The sequence below is a fragment of the Pseudoliparis swirei genome, chromosome 10 (genome assembly GCF_029220125.1).
Source record: "Pseudoliparis swirei isolate HS2019 ecotype Mariana Trench chromosome 10, NWPU_hadal_v1, whole genome shotgun sequence".
In the NCBI taxonomy this organism is placed as follows: Eukaryota; Metazoa; Chordata; class Actinopteri; order Perciformes; family Liparidae; genus Pseudoliparis; species Pseudoliparis swirei.
This window is the reverse complement of record NC_079397.1, coordinates 11322896-11343505: the sequence shown is the minus strand read 5'-3', so window position 1 is coordinate 11343505 and position 20610 is coordinate 11322896.

The window sequence follows — 20610 nt, the reverse complement described above, 5'->3', positions numbered from 1 at the left end:
AAATTATTAGAATTAATATTGTTTCCCAAGTTTAAGTGTGAGGTACTTTATGTTTGTTTGTTGACTACCTAAATAGCCCTTTAAATATATAAAAAAGTTGATATTTCTTATATGTTTGACAGTGAAAAACAGCCTGGGGTCAAATTGACCCCAAAGAACACCGACATTAAACATTGAATGTGGTCAAATTGACCCTAAAGGTAACAGGAGGGTTAACCAGGAAAAGCCTCATTGAGGTTAAAAGTCCTTTACAAGAGTGTCCTGGTCAAGACAGCAGCAGTAGCACATTACACAAAGTTTCATACAATACAACATAAAACAGTGACAGACGATATAAACATTTTAAAAATACGATTTTTTTTTAGATCACAGCATGAATAAAACCAAAACTAAGACTCAAGTCATCATAACCCAGTGGCACATACCTCAGTCAAAGAAAACATCGACAACCAGATGAATCTACCTCCAACTCTTTTGATCTATTTAACCCTCCTGTTACCTTAGAATCAATTTGACCCCATTCAATGTTTAATGTCGGTGTTCTTTCGGGTCAATTTGACCCCAGGCTGTTTTTCACTGTCAAACATATAAGAAATATCAACTTTTTTATATATTTAAAGGGCTATTTAGGTAGTCAACAAACAAACATAAAGTACCTCACACTTAAACTTGGAAAACAATATTAATTCTAATAATTTTCTGGAGGTTTTAATTGCTGGGGTCAAATTGACCCCAAGGGTAAAATATGTCAGTAAATATAAAGGTAACAGGAGGGTTAAACATTGAATGGGGTCAAATTGACCCTAAGGTAACAGGAGGGTGAAACAAAAAAAGGAAATGACATTACAGCAGAATACACAAATTATCCAGACGACAGAGGGGAGTCAAAACTGAAGTGAACCAACTTTCTTGTAAACACAAGTACATGCTGACATGGTGTTTTATTCAACATGTTATCGATGATGCATCGCTGGTCAGATGTCCTCCATACGTCGATGGATAGTTGCCGCTCTGCGCACACGAGGACACCGAGGCTCTACTTTCATGCAGACAGATGCGCCCTGCCAACTGTGTCGCGAGCGTGCCAAACGTCCTCGGTATAGCCTCGTGGCCGCCGTGGCTGCCTTTGGCGCTCACCTGCGCTGCATGTGAGCACAGGGGCGGGATCAGAAAAAGAACGGTCTGTCCCCCGAGGGACACGTTGCAATTTCCCGTGGACCCTATGTGAACTGTTTTTTCTGTATAGTTGTGGCTCGACAAGGCGCAACATCACTCCATTTAGAGAGCGCATGGAGCAGGTACCCTGCCGCCCGTGTAAAAGCCTTCAGCAGAGCACTGCCAACTGTCATGACACACAGTTCTCTGCCTGGCTGGCAATAAATGCCACAAACACATTCGAGTATATTTCACTTCTGTTTATTTATTTCTCTATTTATGTTCTTCATTATTTCTTGTGTTTATTTGTGTGTGATCATTACGTGTATATTCAAACGGGCAATGAGTCCCATGGTCCCGTTCAATGCTTGGTCACAGAAGGTGGTGCAGGAGTGGTGTTGTTGTGTACACTACTATGCTGAAGCTCGGGAAGCTCGCTCAAGCAGCTCACCTGCTAGATAGCTAAGCCAGCTTTTTTTTTTTTTTAGATCTCAAGTTTATCAAACACACTACAGCCTCGTGTTCTTTTGGATTTTTGTCTTGAAGTCCAGACTGTTGAGGGAGGTTCTGGTCTTGACGGTCGTGACGTCACCGTTCTTGTTCACTGTTCTTGAATTTGAATTTACTCCAATTATAAACTACTTTTACAGTGCACAGTGCAAATGTGAAAAATGTTCGTGTGTTCACTGTCGTTTGGCAGTCCACCCACACTAGTACTTGTTCCCGAAATAGAAATAAAACTAATAAATAACTAAAAACGTCTCAGCTGGGTCCCGCGCCCAGGAGGGTCGCTTATGAATCTCAAATTGACGTCAAATGTAATTTTTTTAATAATTAAATAAATATAAAACTAATTGTGCTCTTTAGATCCTCCAAAAAAACCTTTATATATCTCAGAGCCTTCCATAGAGAAGGAGGAGCAGCAGAGCATTTCAAAGATCAGGTCCGAGATCGGGCTTCTCGGCACACACAGCGTGCCCGGCGCAGAGAGCTGAGCCTCTGGGTGAGCAGAAACTCAACCCGTCGCATATCCTTATTAGGCTGAATCTCGATATCTCGACCACAGATTTGATGCTTAAACTACTAACTTCTCTACTGAAAACATCTTAAATTAAATTACATGACTCATTCTCAACAACAGTAGTGTTAGTAAACAGACAGACAGAACAGAATATAATATACACGTCTACAGGTCCCAGTGCTAGGGGATGATTACTTACTCTCTTGCCCCTGATTTGACCAATCCGAGAGAATAAAGCGAGTATTGCGGCCACGACTAAATTCGAGATAATAGCAAAACTATTTCATGGTTTTGTTCATGCAGCAAAAAAAGATTTTTGATCTATAAATGCCTCGTTCCTGCCGCTCGCTCCCAGTCTTTCTCTAAGCTAGGATAATAGCCTCTGTGCGTCGGTGAAAATAAATCACCCTTCCAGCACCGTTCAGGCTCAATAATTCCGAGCCGCCGCGGTGACGCTGGTCTGGTTCTCAACCGGCTGCTGGCTGATGCCTTATATTTAATGGACAGATTTAAACAAAGGAAGACAAAGTTTCACGGTACGTTGCACCTCAGCACAAACGCATTAATCACTGTATATTAGGGTGAATACACAGTTGTGTGGTAATATCTCCTGACGTGGATGGATAGAGGTCTGTTTACCTTGTTGGAATGAAAAGCAAAGTAAAAAAAAGACATCCATTGTTGTTCCGTAGGGGTTTTCTCGTGGGTATAGAGCGATGCATAATTGCTGTGCGTCAGGCGGGCTAAATTGCCCCCGCCTAGCTGGATAGAAATACCAACACATGGTCACACTGAGATTGCTCTGGTGCTCCTTGCAGAGAGGCCACACACACATATAGAATGTACACACAGGCAAACATACACGCTGTGCGGTATCTGATTCCACTTCCCGTCTGACTAACACAATCTAATGGGTCTCATCACAGCTGATCAGATGTTATGCTATAGAAGATGCTCGACCAGCAGAATGTGTAACAGTTTAGCTCCACGCCTTCCTTTTTGTAATAGTTGTTTTCATCCTGTCACACCATCTCGTCAATCCAACTCCCCTCACCTGCCTCTGATCACTCCCTCGTTAGTTGCGGCTGTAGCTCAGTGGGGTAAGAGGGTCGTCCTGCAACCGCAAGGTTGTGGGTTCCCCTCTCCCCATTAGTTGCAAGTCAGTCGAGTGTCTGAGCAAGGCACTGAACCCCCCCTTTGCTTCGCTTCACTGCAGCCACTGCTCCTACTAAAGGATGGGTTAAAAATGCAGAACTAATTTCCCTTTGGGAAGTCCCTCATTCCCTTCACCTGGTCCTCACGCCCTTCTCACATGCAGCCCATCCCCTCATTAGTCCCTCACTATTTAGCTCCCTCACTTCCACTTGTCCTCTGCCAGTTTGTCTTGTGTTTTCGTGCCAAGTTCTCCAGTGTTATTTGAGTATATTCTTGACCTGCCTGTTCTGACCCTGCCTGCCTGCCCTGACCTCTGATTCTCTGCCCCGCTCCTTTTTGGACTTGTTTGCTTCTTCGACTGATCTCCCGGTTCTGACCCAGCCTGTTTCCAACCAAAGACAGTCATCTTTGTTACTCCTGTCTGAGTCGTGCTTTTGGGTCCACTCCAATAACGTCGTGACAGAATGTGTGTGTACCGATGGGCCACAATGAGCTGCACACACCTCCATTACCCGCTGAGTGTTGACATTCATGGGTGTGTCTGTCTCCGTGTTCAGACAGTGTGTGGGTGTGCCTGCTTTTGTGGGAGTGTGTGTTTTCCGAAAGATATTTCCGTATTAATCGTGTTCTGCCTTTAGTGTGTGTCGTCCTTTTTGCCGTTCATGTGACTGCTCCTTTATCATCCTACATTACCCATAATTACCCTCAAGAAAGAGACAGCTCATACCCCCTGGGACTGATGCACACAAACAGAATAACAAGGAGAGGAGTGTGTGAACATGCAGGCAGTGCATCCTCTTAATTACCTCTTCTTCAGCTGCATCCGATGAAGGAAACACTAAATGATATAGCCGGCGTCCATCCCACTGGTGTTACTGGTTGGTATGCGTATTTCAAATTCGTCCTCAAAGATATGATGTGTGATCCAGCGTGCTGGTGTTTAAGTACGCAGGCATGCTAAGCAGAGACCGCGTGGGGAATAAGTCTGCTGTTCGCAATTTGCATTAATTTGAAGTCAAACTGCTTTCGAGACCGTCTTCACAGTGGTGGATGCAATTCATGAGACATATTTCACCGACAGGAAGATATAAAGAAGTGGTCTAAAGATCACTTGAAGACTTTCCCACGTACCAAAGGTCTCTGGATACGGGAAAGTTCCAGGCTGACTTTGGCAGGATCATTACGGATGGAGCATGTATAATATTTGGCATGTGGCACACAGAAATATAGGCAATGCAGGGTGTTATTAATATTGTACTGTCCAAAAGATGACCCTCCATTTCTCTAATGTCAGTTATGAGGAAATATAAAAACAGTTTAGCATTGTTAGCTTGATCATGAGGTAAATGAACCACTTAAGACTTAGATCCATAAGCAAGGTTCTGCATTTAGCTTAACTTCCTATTTCATATACATACAAAAATCTAAAAGTAAAAGCCAAAAACATAGAGATGCTAATTTATAATAATTCAAAACTGAGAAAGGAATTAAAATTCTCAAAAGTAAGAACCTTGAGGGAGAGAATGTTGGTAATTGCTGCTTATTAAATTGTTGCAGTTGCAGACTTAATATTAATCAATAGAAGTTTATGGAGGTTCATCTTCTGCTGATTGACTCTTTCATCACTACTATCCTTTAAAAAATGCATTTGCAGATTCCCATCTGGGTCCAAAATGATCTCTGGACTTGATTTGTTGCAGAGCAACAAACATACTGCAAGATACAGCATTTTCCCATCGTGATTTCATCTTAATTCTTTTCCTTCTGAGTGTGTTGAAGCAAATGATTGCTTGAGAGCACCTCTGCTATGCTCTGTAAACGTTTGAAATAGATTTCTGTGCTACTGACAGATGCCAGAAAGACAGATCTTCTGGCACTTATTTATTCACCCAGCAGCATTTAAGCACACAATTTTACAGTGAAAAAAAACAAAAAAAGCATTCCTGTGAGGATCCAGCACTTTTTGTTGTTGCAGCAGCTGATAAGTGGGGCAGCTTAGCATCATGCAAATGTTTTGTAGAGTTTAGGCCAGTTTATAAAACTTCAGCTTTAAATCAGGTCACAGGTCACCGTCCACAGGATGGGGATATTGCACTTGTGAGTGCTGAGGCACAGACTTTTTCACTTTTTTTTTTTCTAGACAAATGATGGTCATTGGTGTAACATAGATTATCCATTTTTCACTTTTTAATAGATGCTCAATGGCAATGGGTAAAAAGGCTTTCCATCAACTTTTTTTTAAATTTCAGATGAGCGATCCATGAGCGTCCACGTCTGACGGCGGCAGCTCATTCCAACTGAGCAAATTGCCATTCTGCGGCCACCATTTTGTCATTCTTTGATGTGGGGGCTCAAAGGGTTGCAGAGCTGTCAGCGGTTGTCTTCAGATGCATCAACTGCAATAAACTTTGAGCTAAAAGCGAGGCAGGCCTCTTAATGCCCCGGCCCGCTCTGTTTCTCCATTACAACGGACTAAACAAACACTTTCAAGCAAGAGATCAGCGAGCAAGAGAGTTTTCAGGGCCTGTTGGAGGGTAAATACGGACGGTTTCGGGTTGGAGAATACAGCGCCGACAGACAGCTCTGGGTCCAACACACACACACAGATAAGCACACAGGCGCGCACGGTGATGGCGGAAGATGGATAGATAGGTCACGCTGATATGACTGCACGGTGGTTAGGGAAGATAAGCCAGAGACAGCCGTCTGATGAGCGAAGGTCCTCAGGAGGAGAGAGGGTCAAAGGGAGGAGCGAGGAGAAAATGAAGCAGTGGAGAAATATCATTCAGGAAAGGCAGGAGAAAAAGAGCTCGTTTTGTTGGTTAGCGAGCTAATGTCTTTGTTAGCCTGAGCGTAGCTTCCTCCAACGCAACCAATTAGAACTTGTGAAAATATTTGCGAAACTAATTACAGTCACTCCACTCGTAACTCTGAAGCAGTCGCAATCACGGAGATTGCTCATGGCGTTCCGACGGGCGCCGTCACCTGCTGATCCGTGCAACCATCTGCCATGAGTGGGCGGCGCGTCTCATTCCACTGCTTTGGTGTCTTACGCGACGAGTAATAATGCAAAGGGAAACGAGCGTCACTCTATATAACGTGTCACCCTGTAATAGTCTTCTCATCACTTCATTTTTCTCTCCGTCAAGTATCAAGAATACTGAGTCTTTGCCTGACACGGCTGATGAAGAAAGAAAAGGCATCCGTCTTTCATTTAAGGCTTTGCATTTAATTAATATATACAAGCTGTTCTGCAGGGACTGTGCCAAAACTGGTATCCTGCCTTCTTCCTGCAGACTCTTATAAACAAGTGTGCACACACACACACACTAACACATACACACACATCTCCTCTCTCTCACAACTTGACAGCAACTTCTTTTTCACAGGCAGGTGGCACATCTGTTTTAAACCCAACTCCCTCCACGCCTTCAGAATCCTGAACACACACATGCCGAGGCCTCAGCTACGACACGAGTGTGTTGCTTAATGCACCCCGGCAGTCGGTACATCACCTGCGAGGCTCGACACAGCGCTTATTTTGCCGGCACTCGTTATTGCCGGAGACGTGCGCAGCATTTTCTTTATCCGTTTGTCAAATCATCAGAAATCTCTTTTTGAAAATATGTTCCCGCTTGGTAAAGATGGGCTCCGGGGCCAACACGGGTGTCGACATCAGTAAGGGTGTTGTTATTGTGCTGGGGAGCTAAGCAAGCATTTTTATTTTTATTTACAAGTCAAGATGCTAATGGAAGGTAAATTCCCCGAGTCAGCAGAAGAGTAAAACATCTTTACAAAATGTTGTGTTGCCTGTGCTTTGACACCCGCCGCATTTCATAACTCGTGTCCATTCTGATTGAGAAAGAAAAATATCAACAATTTTAACTTCCCAAACACACGCCAAGGTACACGTTGTCAAATCAAAAACTGCAGGTGTGATTATATTTGTATCATCAGTTTTATGAGAAGATACAACTGTTTTATGTGAAGATACAACTGTTTTATGTGTACAGTAATTCAGCATAGTGGCACTATAATTAAAACATTTTTTAATTTGTAAAAAAAAGTTGGTTAAAACTGTCGTTACATAGTATTTATAGTATTGTATCGTTTATATCTTCCAAAAAGCCACACTATTGCATTTTAAACTAATGTAAAGTCAGGGCTTCAGGATTCCTTGAGGTTACATATCCTGTGAAGGTTATTACATCATTGATTTGAGTTGTTAACCACTACCTGTCTCCTGAAGCACAAACTCAATAGAGTTTTCCAGGCTGTTTTTAGACAGATAATTAATTTACATGCCGCAACTTCAAGGTTTCCAGCTTTTAAGGTAAATGATATAGTTCTAGGCTTTTGCTTTTCTCTCCCCTCTCCATTTCCACCTTCTGTCCCTTTCTTCTTTTGATAATTGTCGTCATCATTTGACATCATACCGAGCCTCGGGGACAATGTGACTGCTTCCAAATCGTCCTTCACGAGGAGATTGAACTGCAACATTCGGCTTCTCTCAAAATCTCCGGTGGCAATTCCTGTACTGTGTTTGCTCCCTTTATCTCGGTTAACTTTTTATTCTATCTTAGAGTAAAGTTCATTTCAAGCTACTCTGGTTTCTGAAATCTTTGACTCCATGGAGGAGAGAAAACAACAATGTGTTCTTGTTTCCTCTCCACGGGGCTTCAGATCGCACAGTAAGCGACGCCTCCAAGAGTAGACGCCAACACAAGATAGGACATAATAATAGAAAAACAACAAACCGCATTGCTTTAAGCATGGCGGGTGAATCCAACTAATTAGCAGCGGAGCGCCTGGGAACTTTAGTTACTCATCTGAGAAGCCTGCTAAAGGCCCCGCCCCCTCCCTCACCTCTTCTCCTACTCTCTTGCTTTCTTGCTTACAGTCAATTTATTTCACAATACGCCACGTATGAACATTTTATTCTCAAATCATAACACATTTTTACTTGTTTGGCCTCCCTGTTTTACAGATCCTCTATCTGGGTCACTGGGATGTTGAAATACTGGGCAAAATGTCTCTGTTATGGAGGACCCAAACGCAGCCAGAGTTTCACGAGAAATCTGCTTTATTTCCAGGACAGGAACACGGACGAACACCACACAGGAACAAAAAGGACGATCCGACACCAGACAAACAGAAGGACGCAGGGGAACGAGACACAGGTGGAAACAATCAGAGCGTGGCTGGAAACAATCAGGAAAGAAACAGACAAGCACAGGGAAGGAAGAGCAGGGAAACAGGAAACGAGACAGGGACTTCAACATAAAACAAGAAACACACAGATCATAACAGTCTCAGTGTTTAAATGCTTCTTTAGCCCCAACGCTGACCGTGAAAACTAACGGCATAATCACGCAGCAGTAAAGTATGTAATGGGCTTTATTGACTCTCAATACACACTGAAATATGTTGTGGTTGCCTCGTGGGTTTCTTTAATTTTCCTGAAATTCTCATCATGGCTTGTGGATGTCGTTGCATCGGGCGTGCAAGATGAAAACAGAGATTTATAGCGCCTGTGCTTATAAGAATGGTAGCGATCATTTCTTTGCAAAACATCAAACTCAAATGTACGGTTGTTGATATATGCCGTGCTGTTAAGTATTGCTCAACTTATACTGTAACTGCACCGTGTCTCCCACGTGTAGTTGGCTGGAGCTGGGAGGAAAGCTCTCTGCTTTTTGTTAGTGTGCACACTAATTGGGGCATTATGTCTATTTATGTAAAAGGAATGTTTGTCTTTCAAGAAAAGGCAAAGCCACAAATCTCCGTGCTACGTGAAGAGACGCATACAAGCCTGTGCCTTAACCCGTCCTAAAGCAGCCTCTGCCAAAATCAATACCGCAAAGGTCATTGCTATTCCAATCATAGCCTGTTCTCTGTTTACTGAATGCAGTGCGCCTCGAGAAAATGCAGGCACTATAAACACTCTGCGGTTTTATGTCAATACAACTAAATCACACTTCTTTTGGGGTTAATGTCATGCACAAATGTATTTACCTTATTCTGGTGCATCGCATGTCAATGTGAGAACAATATAATGATTTGGTGTTTATAAGGTGGGTGTCTGGCAGCCTGAAAGGTCCCCGCATCGAGCGAGTGCTGCTAAATTCACAAGATGTCTATCTAGATACAGCTGATGCCCACAGTTATAGATTCATCCTTGTCAGTGGAGTCCCAACTTAAAACAACTTTTTCTCTCTGCAATCATTTTTGGTGAACATGTGGGTTGGCTCGCAGTGATGGAGGAGGCGAGAACATCTGCTCTGTTAGTCTGCGCGGCCAGTTCTCCGCCCTCTGAACTTGTGATTCCTGAGGACGGAGAGCACGAGTGCCGGGCTTCGGCTCCAAATCTAACGCGGCCAGCAGCAAGCCAGTGAAATCAATAGGTGTCCACCATCTGTGTGCATGACCTGCCAAATGACATGTCATCATCATCAGCATCAGTCAAAGCCGCATCTGTGTGTGGGTGTGAGGGTGTGTGTGTTTAGTAATTGTGCATAGCTTTCTGTGTGTTGCTTATGTGCATGACTGCAGCCGTATGTCTTTTGTGGAAGTCATATTGTTTTCTATGAATCCTCATTGGGAAATCCGTCCTCTATTTAGCTGCTATTTAAAAGTAAAGGCAAAGCCCGGGGGTGCCGCTTTTTTTCTGAGGCCAGGGCATTGGTCAAGGCCAGTGGAAGTATTACCTTTAACTTAACGTGCTGGGCTGGATGTGTGTGTGTGTGTGTGTGCTGTGTGCCAGGTGTGGTTTGGGTTTATCTACTAAAGGTGAGGGAAAGTTTGTGATTTTAGAAAAATACTGGAACAAGCATGCGATTTCCAACCGACCATTATTTTTCCCAAACCTAATTAAAAAACTAATTAAATTTGACATTGAAAGATAACATTTTTAATATTTTGCATTTGCAAATGCTTTTGAAATGTAATGTGCATATTATTGTGCGTATAAGTTATCCAGTTAGCTGCAAGTGCAAATGTAAATTGTTTTTTAACAGAAAGGCTTACTGTGCATGTACGTTTGCTTTCAAGTTGATATATATATATATATATAAATGTACTCTACTAGTGTTGGAATGTATCTCAGTACATTTAATCAAATGCTGCACTTTAAAATGATTTTGAAATCCTTGTTCAGACAGAAAAATAGTGTTCTTTGGACACACTCAATTATTTTGCAGCTAGTTACTACTTAGAGCTTATACAATACAAATTAGTGTTATACTTTAACAAACATAGTAGAATGTAAAAAATATATATATATATATTTTAAAAAATTGCTCCACCACTACAACATTATAATGTTGCTCATACGAACTCTAAATGCATTTGTGGAAATGATCTAGTATTTTAGTATACTTTAAAATGATTTAACACAAGTGTAAGTTCCTGGGTCCTTTTGTTGCTGTTATTACTTTTGTATTATTCCTTCAGTAAAGCTTTGAATGCAGTACTTGTGCAGTCCCTGTGACGACGGAGTATGAGGTGTAGCTTTGAGTAAAGTAAAGGATGTGAGTACTTCTTACAACATTGATATGCATTGTGGAAATAAAAGTGCATTGTGTGTGTCTCTTTTTGAACGTGAAGGCGTGTTGATGCGTGTGCATGACACCTGACCACAGTTCATCGGTCCATCTGCTGTGAAGACTAACAGGCTGCGTCTCCTGTCAGATGGGGATCTGATGCCGAGCTCATATCCTGCAGTCTTACAGCTCCGGCTCGTTCTTATCTCGGGTTCTTTCTCCGCCGGCTACTTTGCGAATGCACAATTGCATTTTATATATCGATGGAATCAAATGGTACATAATGCTATAGGGCAAGTCTGCTTTATGAATAATTTTCAGTTTTAAATATAAAACAATATATATATTTCTTAATGTTCAATATGTATATTCATCAAATATTTTATTCTTATATTATTATTTTATATATATTTTTGTATTTATCTTGAGCACACCAAATCAGCTCTGCATGTTTAAGAAATCAATATGTCACGCTCCAAGGAATTATGTGTAGGTAGAATCAATACTGTGTTATATCAATGGGCAATTAGTGCAACAATCTTTAAGTATAGGATGAAGCTGCCGACACCCAATTTAAAATGTATTTTTTTCTTTTTTAATTGAGTCGATTCACCCAAGAAAAATGACAGCTTACCATTTTTATTTCTCAAATTGCCAAAAATACACAGTCTGGCAACAAAACCCTCCGATGGTCTCAAGATTTATGACTCTTGTCTGCTCTGAGAAAAGAAGGAAATAGCAGGACATCTTCGAGCAACACTGTTGATGGATGTCGAACAAAATATCAGCTTATGACATGGGAGAATGTCTCCCACTGACAGTCAACGTTGGCTTATTTTAAACAACCATGCACATGTTGTTCTCTTCAGTTAACCACACGGTTATCATTTAAATGTTCTAGTATCCTATAGATTGTTACATAAACCGTGATTTTTACCAAGTTGTTGTGCTTCAACCTGACCAAACCGTAACCACAGAGTTGTCGGAGAGGAATATTGTTTTATTTGTGCAAAAATGGTGAGAAACTCTCTGATGATGTCGTTCTGCTGATGTCACACTTACAGTAAGTTCCTCTGGATGACAATTACTTACAAGTACTTTACTGTTGCATCTGACCTGGAAATTGCCTTTTTTTTTATAACTGGATATTCTTTTATAATGGGTTGTCTTGGTCTGTTGTGCTGTTTATATTTGTATATCTTTATACTGCTCCTGACCATGTCTCTTAAAAAAAGAGATAACAACCTTATTGGGACTATAAACTAGTTAAATGGGAAACAAATAATAGTATTGTGTAATTCAGTAGTGTGCTATAATCTGAAAGAAAGATATCTTCCTTTAAAAAACAAAATAAATATGTATGTATGTAATACTGTTTACTATTACCCACATAAAAAAGACAAACCTCTATATTTCCCTAAATATGTGTTATGCAAATAAGATGTGCTTCAAAGCAATATTAGCTTTTCTCTCATCCAAATTTCCATTCTTAATTGACATTTGTATATGTTATTTCGAAATTTCAAGTGAGTTAGAGTTGAGCACAGCCTGCCAGCCGGCGTAGGCAGTATTCAAAACTCATCTTCAAACAACTCGATCATCTCAATCTATGGAGTCCCCAGTGATGAGGAACCTGGCCCTCAGGCTGTATTATTCTATTATAGAGCAGCTCATGAAAAAAACAACTTCCTCTCTGCTCATCCCCAAAACAAGATTTCAATTGATTAAGTGCCACGGTTGAAAAGGAGCCTCATCAGATTTGACCAAAGTCTCTCAGCGTGTTGCCGCAGCTCCAAATGGGTGGAGTTGTGTGAGAAAGTCTGGGAGTGAGGAGATAAATGTATAGAGAGGGAGAGGAGGAAGGAGACGAGGAGTATGAATGCATAGTGGAATGTGCAAAAATATAAAGGAGGAGACGGAGGGGAATGGCGGGGGGAGAGGTGGAAGCGGCGGCGTGATGGATGTCCGGGACGATGCGGAGGCAATGGACAAAAAGCAAGAGCGAGAGATTTCTGCACGATCTGTGATCGATATCCTCACCGTGTACCGATTAAAGGTGCATTTGTAAATTTCTTGGCTAAGTTGTTCTAAAATGTACAAGTTTCGATAGTTCGAACCTGCCGCCCTGATGAAACTGAAAGGTTGTTTGTACCGTATGAAGACACAGAGATGTAATTATTGCCCCCGACCCCCACCCCTGTACACGCCCACACACCCCACACCAAAGTGTTAATCAAATACAGGTGAGTCATATCCGGAATCATTCAGCTCCTCTGAGATTCCGGCATGAAAGGCAGGTTGCTTGAATGACACGTAAGATGGTGTGTCTCCATCTGGCTTAGCGAAGACATCATTAAGGAAACCCGAGGTCGTCAGGGTTCACGGAGCCGCCGAGGCGCAGCATCAGCCACTCAATTTGTATAATTTACCTCCGATTCGATTCTCTTTTGAAAAGAAGCCGTTTGACCCCTAATGTGGAGGAGTCAAAAAGTTGTGTCTAAATGAAATGGATGGCTGAGAGACTCCCTGCGAGTGTGTGGCCAGTCAATAGCCTGGCAGGGAGATTGTGATGCTGATTCTAGTAGATGGCAGCTCTTCGGAGGAGTTGTTTAGCTATGCAGGCTGAGCGAGAGAGGCCCACGGAGAGAGAGAGAGAGAGAGGGAAAGAGAAAGAGGTGGTGATGGGAGGAAATTGAAAAGTTGAAGTGTGCCCTTCCCTCCGGTGATTTGTACAAGTGACACCAGATTGAAGGGATGCTCGGTAGCATGCGTACCCTTCTGCAAAAAGGCGTTATGTTTATGTTCCATATTCCGTGGTCATGAGGCTGCAGTCTAAGGGATGGAGGAACACAGAGGGTGGGAGACTATGGTGCAGTATAGGAGTGATTACCCGGCGTGGATCTGAGGGATGAGAGCCGAACGGGTATTTGATTTTGTCAATTGGAGTGTGCAAATGGAAATGTCAGAGCGGCCGGAAAACTAATGAATCTGATAGGAGAGATGCCACCTCGCTTGCCGAATGCCTGATCAATTGCCATTGTCTTCTGCGGGCGCCGATGTTTTTTCCGTTGTTGTGTTTTGATGGTTTTTCTCCGCCCGACCTGCCTGGATGTTCGCGGTTAAAGAGTTCGATGGCGAACTTTGAGTCGAGGAAATAAAGGAATCGATCCAAGATGGGAATCGATGCTTTCATCTGTTACTTACAAGTCTGGGCCTGTGAAAAGTGATTTCGGATTAGAGTTTCCGAAAGCCGGTGAACAAAGTAAACACACCAAAGGGAGTGTGCCAGGCCCCTGAATGATTTGCCTCTGCCCAGATCACAGGTGAAAATGTCAATGTGGGCTCTTTTATTTCCACATTTATATTTAGTGGCAGATACACGCTCACACTGAAATTCTCTATTGGCAGTGAGAGAAAAATGTTTAGTTTCTCACTTCAAATAAGCGACTTTCATAACCTTGGAGCGTTTTTGGTGCATTATCGACACACAATGACAGATGTGTTTAGTTTAAATTTAGTCTGCCGATGATCTGGTGTGTCGGGGCTTTGTCACAATCTCTGGTTGCTTGATGAGCTCCGCAAAGACTGCAAGCGTCGCACGGGATGAACATTTTGCTCGATTCAATTTTGACAAGCAGGCAAATTCTTTTGCCGAGGGTCATCAATATTTCTGACACTTCGGTGGTGGCGTAAATATATAATTAATGTCCCGTTGTTGTGCTCGGGAGCTACATCTCTCCAAGCATCAACAAAAATCACTTGGATCTGGTTGTTACCTTGTTCAGTCAGTCAACGAGATGTCACCGGTCCCTCAGGAGTGTGCTTTCAATATCATGCATCATAAACAATATCCAATTTGGACTATTGAACTATAGAAATGAACTACTCGAGCGTGGGAGGGAAGTGACAAGAAATCATCCAGCTGTAAGAGTGATGAGTTGAAGTACTGGTTCGATTTTTTGTTCGATGCATGTGTTTTCTCTTTTTTTTTAAATATATATATATATCTATATATATATAGATATATATATATATATTGAATGTCTTATTATATTAATATGAATGTCTTGTTTTACATCAGTAATGTGTGTTTACCTTGTTGCTGCTGACCCAAACTGATTGAGTCACATCTGTTGTATCTTATTATGATGAAGAAAAAAAATCCTCATCCTTCTGGTTTAATTTTAAAAAGGTCCATCACTAGGAACGTTGTGTTGTTGAATCATGTCTTTAAAATACAGGTGTCCATCCGCTCGGCTGCCCACCTGAGTCACACACACTGATGTGGCTTCGCTTGAGTTCTATTAAAGTACCTCTACCTGGCTCCTGACTGCTGTGGGCTTTAGACCTCTTTGTTCTCAGAGCCTTCCCACTCCTGTGATTGAATCCCCTCCCTCATTATCTCCGTTCCCTCTTGATTTCGATCGGGCTCAACAGCCCCGCTCACATTTCTTTTCCCCACCTTGCTAATCCTGCGGTTGGTGACCGGCACTTGCTCAACCTTCACGACCTCCGTTTGAAGCCCGCGGGGCGGACTGGGCAGCGAGCGTCTCGGAGCGAACGCCCATCGAGGCGGAAATAGTAATTTCTTCAAATCGAGATGCAGAGAAGACTTCCACCAACGGCCTGCAGGGCTGGGAGCGAGGAGGCGGGCCCTCGTTATCGCCTGTGTTCGTTTGGACACACTTCAGAGAGCTGAGGGAAGCCGTCGCTTTTGACAGATGAGAGAGGGAATACAAATGGTACTGATCTTTACAGCCAGAGAGTACAGTAGGCCTTTCCGTCATATATAATTATAATTTTCTTTTTATTCAAATTTTTTGGCAGAAGGTCCATATGATGTAGCTTTTCATTCCCCAGTGAGAGAAATGTTTTTTAACATGGCCTCAAGAGTGAATAATTTGTTATTGGGACAATAATACATGTGATGTTTTTCAACAGCCTTCTGCTTATTCCACCATTGCCATCATCTAATTTAATAGGTCACTCAGTTTCTTTTATTTCATAGAGGAACAGCTTTCAGTCCGCAGAAACATCATTTTGGATGCGTACATTATGAAGGAGAGCAGATTGCCAGTCTGTTAACTACCCCATTCCCTTCATTTCAATGGCAAGTAATGTGGATAGATCATTTATGTAAAACCCAATTATCATTAATATGAAATGGCCATTCGGTTTCAGCATTATCAAAGCTAAACTGATGGATTCGTCTTGTCCGGGGATGAGAGGGAACAGTCGACAGAAGCACAAATACCAACAGAGGGAAGGACAGAAAGAGAAAAGGGAATCTATCAAAAAGATAATGAAGATCAAACACAGGCCTTTGGTTATTGTTATTCGCATTTCCAGGGAAGCGTGTAATGAACTGAAGCAATATGGTTGTTTTGTGTAACCTTACTGCGAGCCGAATGCTGCTCCACAGTGTGTGGAACCACACAGAGCCGCCATCCACGCGTACCAGGGGGCTGGGGGGGATGATTGATGGTGCACCGCCGCTATTTGTGTGTTACAATTTGAGAGCAAGTTACAATTTTCGGTGTAAATAGCTCCGCATGATTAGCGTGGAAAACTGAGCGAGGGACAAAAGAGATTAGCATTGTGTGTGTGTGTGTGAATATCATCTGGGTGTGCTCAGGTATGAACAGTAATTTGACACATAGAGGTACAGGGCTTAATCTGTACCGATGTGTTCCTGCGTTGAATGGCCCTCGTGTGCCTCGGCCCCCCCGGCTAATAAGATCCGTCCCTCTCTCCACCCAATGTCATTACATCAAAGAATAAAGCCTCCCGTTATGATGAAAGAGACACGCGCAGCTATTTCATTAAGGCCATTGACCTCTTTTGCTGCGGCGTTTTCATCGTACACACAATGCTCTCCGGAGCGCAGCAAAGGACTGCCATGCTGACATGTATTTCAGATGACTGACGATGTTTTGTATATTCTCAGATGATGAAGCAATAAAGAATACCTAAGAATAGTTTTACATTGAGGAGTGAAAAGGAACCAGTAAAAGTTGTTCCACCAGGTGGGTAAGACGACTGTTCGTTATATGTATTTATTTTGTTGTCCTCTCTGGCCTGTAATATTAAGATTAATAAGACAAAAAACAACAAAAGACAAACCAATCTTACAAAGAACCAATCTAAATGTATTTTGGAATACACAAAGCTAGCAAAAATAAATTCAACAAAACATTTCTGACATTGAATTTAATCACATGATCATGGGAAATTATTATGTATTATTATTAAACACTAAAATGTATAAAATGCACTTACATTTAAAGTATAAATAATAGTTATTGATACCAAAAACCTTTTAGTCTTTCATTAAGGTTAGTTTGTAGATATAGGCAAAATATTTAATTAGATTCAGAACTCACTTGGTGGAAACTGGTCATACAATTAAATATCTCAATTTAATTTGAGAGTGCCTTCATTCTGATTAATGAGGCTTTTGTCAGGTTTAATTTCATACTTAGAATATGCTTAAAGGTCCAGTCATAAGCATTGAGGTGGATCTATTGGCAGAAATGGAGTTTAATATTCATGAATATGTTTTCTTTATTGTATAATCATCTAAAAGAATTGTTGTGTTTTTAATACCTCAATACCGCACAAACCAAACACTGTCTCTCCATCGGGACCGTCGTGTTTTTATGCCAGCCACCGGAGTTCTCCTCCACGCTTGGCACACAGCCGGTTGCAATCCGGCGTAATATTACCCACACTGCACCTGTCAACGGGCAACATTGGAGCATTTAAATTTCTTCTCAACGGCTCTCAACATATCGATCGCCGACCGCTTCCACGGCGACACTATCTGTCGCCGTGGCGTTATTAACAGTAACAAACGTATGAGAGTGTTGTAGAGCAGAGGTCATGACCTACCCAGTAGGCCACACCTGAGCATTAACTAACATGCACTAACAGCATGTGCAGCTGGCCCGCCTATGTCAACTATGCACAGAATAGATGAGATAACTATAAACATAAAGGGGGAGGGGCTTAATTATGTGCTCAGGTTACACATACTATATCTATACATCGCACAACGTTGTGTTGCTGCTACATTAATGTTCAGAATGTTAAATACAGCTGGTGGGTCCTTAAATGAACTACTGTGCAGCTGCCATGGAAATGTTCTGTTCGACTGCTGATTAGAAATGAGAAGTTTAGATAATTTCATCCGGAAATTAACAAATGGAAATTTAAAGTGAACTCCGAAAGAACCAAGTCAGGCAGACGAGAATTAACAGGATCATCAGCTTGAATTAGTTAAGCCACATTTGTAGAATGGAGGCCGAGCCGTTCTAGCTGAAATACAAGGGTTAGTCATTAAAGTTGTAACATTTAAAGAGTGCACAGTGGCTGATGCGGTAGAATTTAAATGCTTTTCTTTCTCAGTTTATCTTTTATTTCTCTCTCTCTGTTTGGATTTATTGTGGCCCGTCTGTGTTAACACCTCAACAGAAACACTAATTATCAAAAATAAAAAAACCTTATTTCTACATTTTGTATTTTATCAAAGACTCTTTTGTGTTCGCTGTTTTTTTCCCCGTTATGCTGTTATCTGCTATCCCTCTAATATTCGGTTGCTTATTATAATCGAAACCTAATTGCTTAATTTTGTTATCGGCTCTGTCTTATTAGTTGCTGCAAAGAGTAAAACTCTGAAAACAACTGTAACGAGCCAAGCAATTATGGTACTGAAGTGCCATTAATGAATAATAACAATACTTTTTTTAACCTATTCTTTACTAAATTTTTTATTAAACTCTCTTGCACAAAAAAAAACTTCAACTCACTGAAATAAAACATTTTCCCATCATTTTCCTCCATCCCTGGTTATATGAAACCCGTGACAGTCGGCACAGATTCTCTATCAATTTGGCCAGCGCATAATTACCAGTGAGTAAATTGGCTTTATCCATGCTCTCAAAAATATTAGCAATATGGACATTCATAAATTCAGGAAGCCCTGGAGTCTGACTTCAAAGTTGAAACCAGCCTGGACAACTATTACCCGACTCGTCAAGCCCTCCATCTGCCTGCAGCAGGTCGTTTTACAGATGGTTGACGCATTAGCCTGCAGTAAAAAGGTGGTACTTACGCAGAGACTATAACTGTAGGTGGCTCTTCCACCATTTCCCAACAAGACATTAATGTGCGGCGATGATTAATGCGTGCTGCCATGAATATCGATGGCCTCTCTAGCGCTAATGACTGATAGGAGCGCTGGTGCATCTGTGTCACGAGGCTGATGATGCTTTTTAAAACCTTACTAAGAAAAGGGTGTTCCTCCATGTCCTTGTTTGGCACCCTCCCCACTTTTCCGCCCAACCCCCGATCCTAATCCATCATCAATGTGAGCACATGCATGTGAATAACTCATTAGTCCCCGCATCGATCGGCCGTATGCCAATTTCATAGAGGAAACGGACAAAGGGAAAGCAGCGATCAATCAGCGGCTCGGGAAACCAATCATCTGTGTGTGAATGTGTCTTTAAATAAGCAGGAAGGCCCTCTGCGTGGTAATCGTATTTCCACATTCAATCCAAGTTCATATTTGACTGTGGTTCAAGACTTATTGACCAGTATTTATTGGTATGTTGGGTCGACTTTTTTCTTTTCTATGTGGAATTTCAGTGATCTCATGCAGGTTGTGAATCATATGAAATATGTAAATAGAAAGGCAACACTGTCAGTGCAAGAAATGGAAATGTGAGTGACTACTAGCGGCTGTGTTATAGTGGGACCCTTTTCCTCTCTGTTTTTAGATTTGCATGTACGAGGATGCGTGTGCATACTCATGTGGTTATGTCTTTGCACTGTAGAGGCTTCAGGGAAAAAAAAGCTTTTTATTTTTTCAGCTGCACGTTGGAGTCGCCTCGGGAGTGATGGCTATGGACATGGAGATGAGAGGAAGCCAGACGGATCAGAAAATCCCAGAGACAAATGGCTTTTGACTGGTTGCTCTCTGACGAGCCGTAACAAATCCAGCGTGACATGCTGTCTCTGCTTTTCAGGAAATACACAGCAATGCATGTTCAGAATGACGACGAGATGCGCAAATGATGTCACGCTGATGATACGTGGTGTGCATGAAAAATTCACCCGTCATCGAAAGTAACTTCAGCAACTGGTGAAAAGACACGAAACAACCTACGATACATTAGAATTAACTTTATTCATAAAGGTTCACCATCATTTTTTTTGCCGTCATCATGACTCCAAGAGGCAAACTATTTCGTATGAAAGCAATCACTACTTTGTTATTGCAATCAATAGGTCATCCATTTGTTCTTCCGATAGCCGGCTATAAATGCCTCTTAAAATAAAGCAATGGCATTAAACATAGGGCTGGCAGCAGGATTGTAAATGCATGTTGACATTTCGCTTTTCATTTGAATGTAGTCGCCTGTAGCTACACATGCTGACCTACAGTCCGTGGAAGTTTGTAACTTTAATCAGCTGACAATTGAAACATATAAAAAGTGCCCGTAGCAGCGTCAGCAGTGTTTGCGCTCTGCAGCCCTAACAGAACTGTAGGTTTTTGTGTATTTAAATATTTAATTGTAGGAAAAATGGGGGGGAAAAGGCAACACAGAATGTAGTATTCATTCAGGCTGTTTGCAGAATAAGACTAAGATTAATATGAGATAGTTGGAGAACCATCTAATACAAAGGGTCCAAATAGTACCTTCCCACATGCTCTAGGTCTAGGATATTATAAGA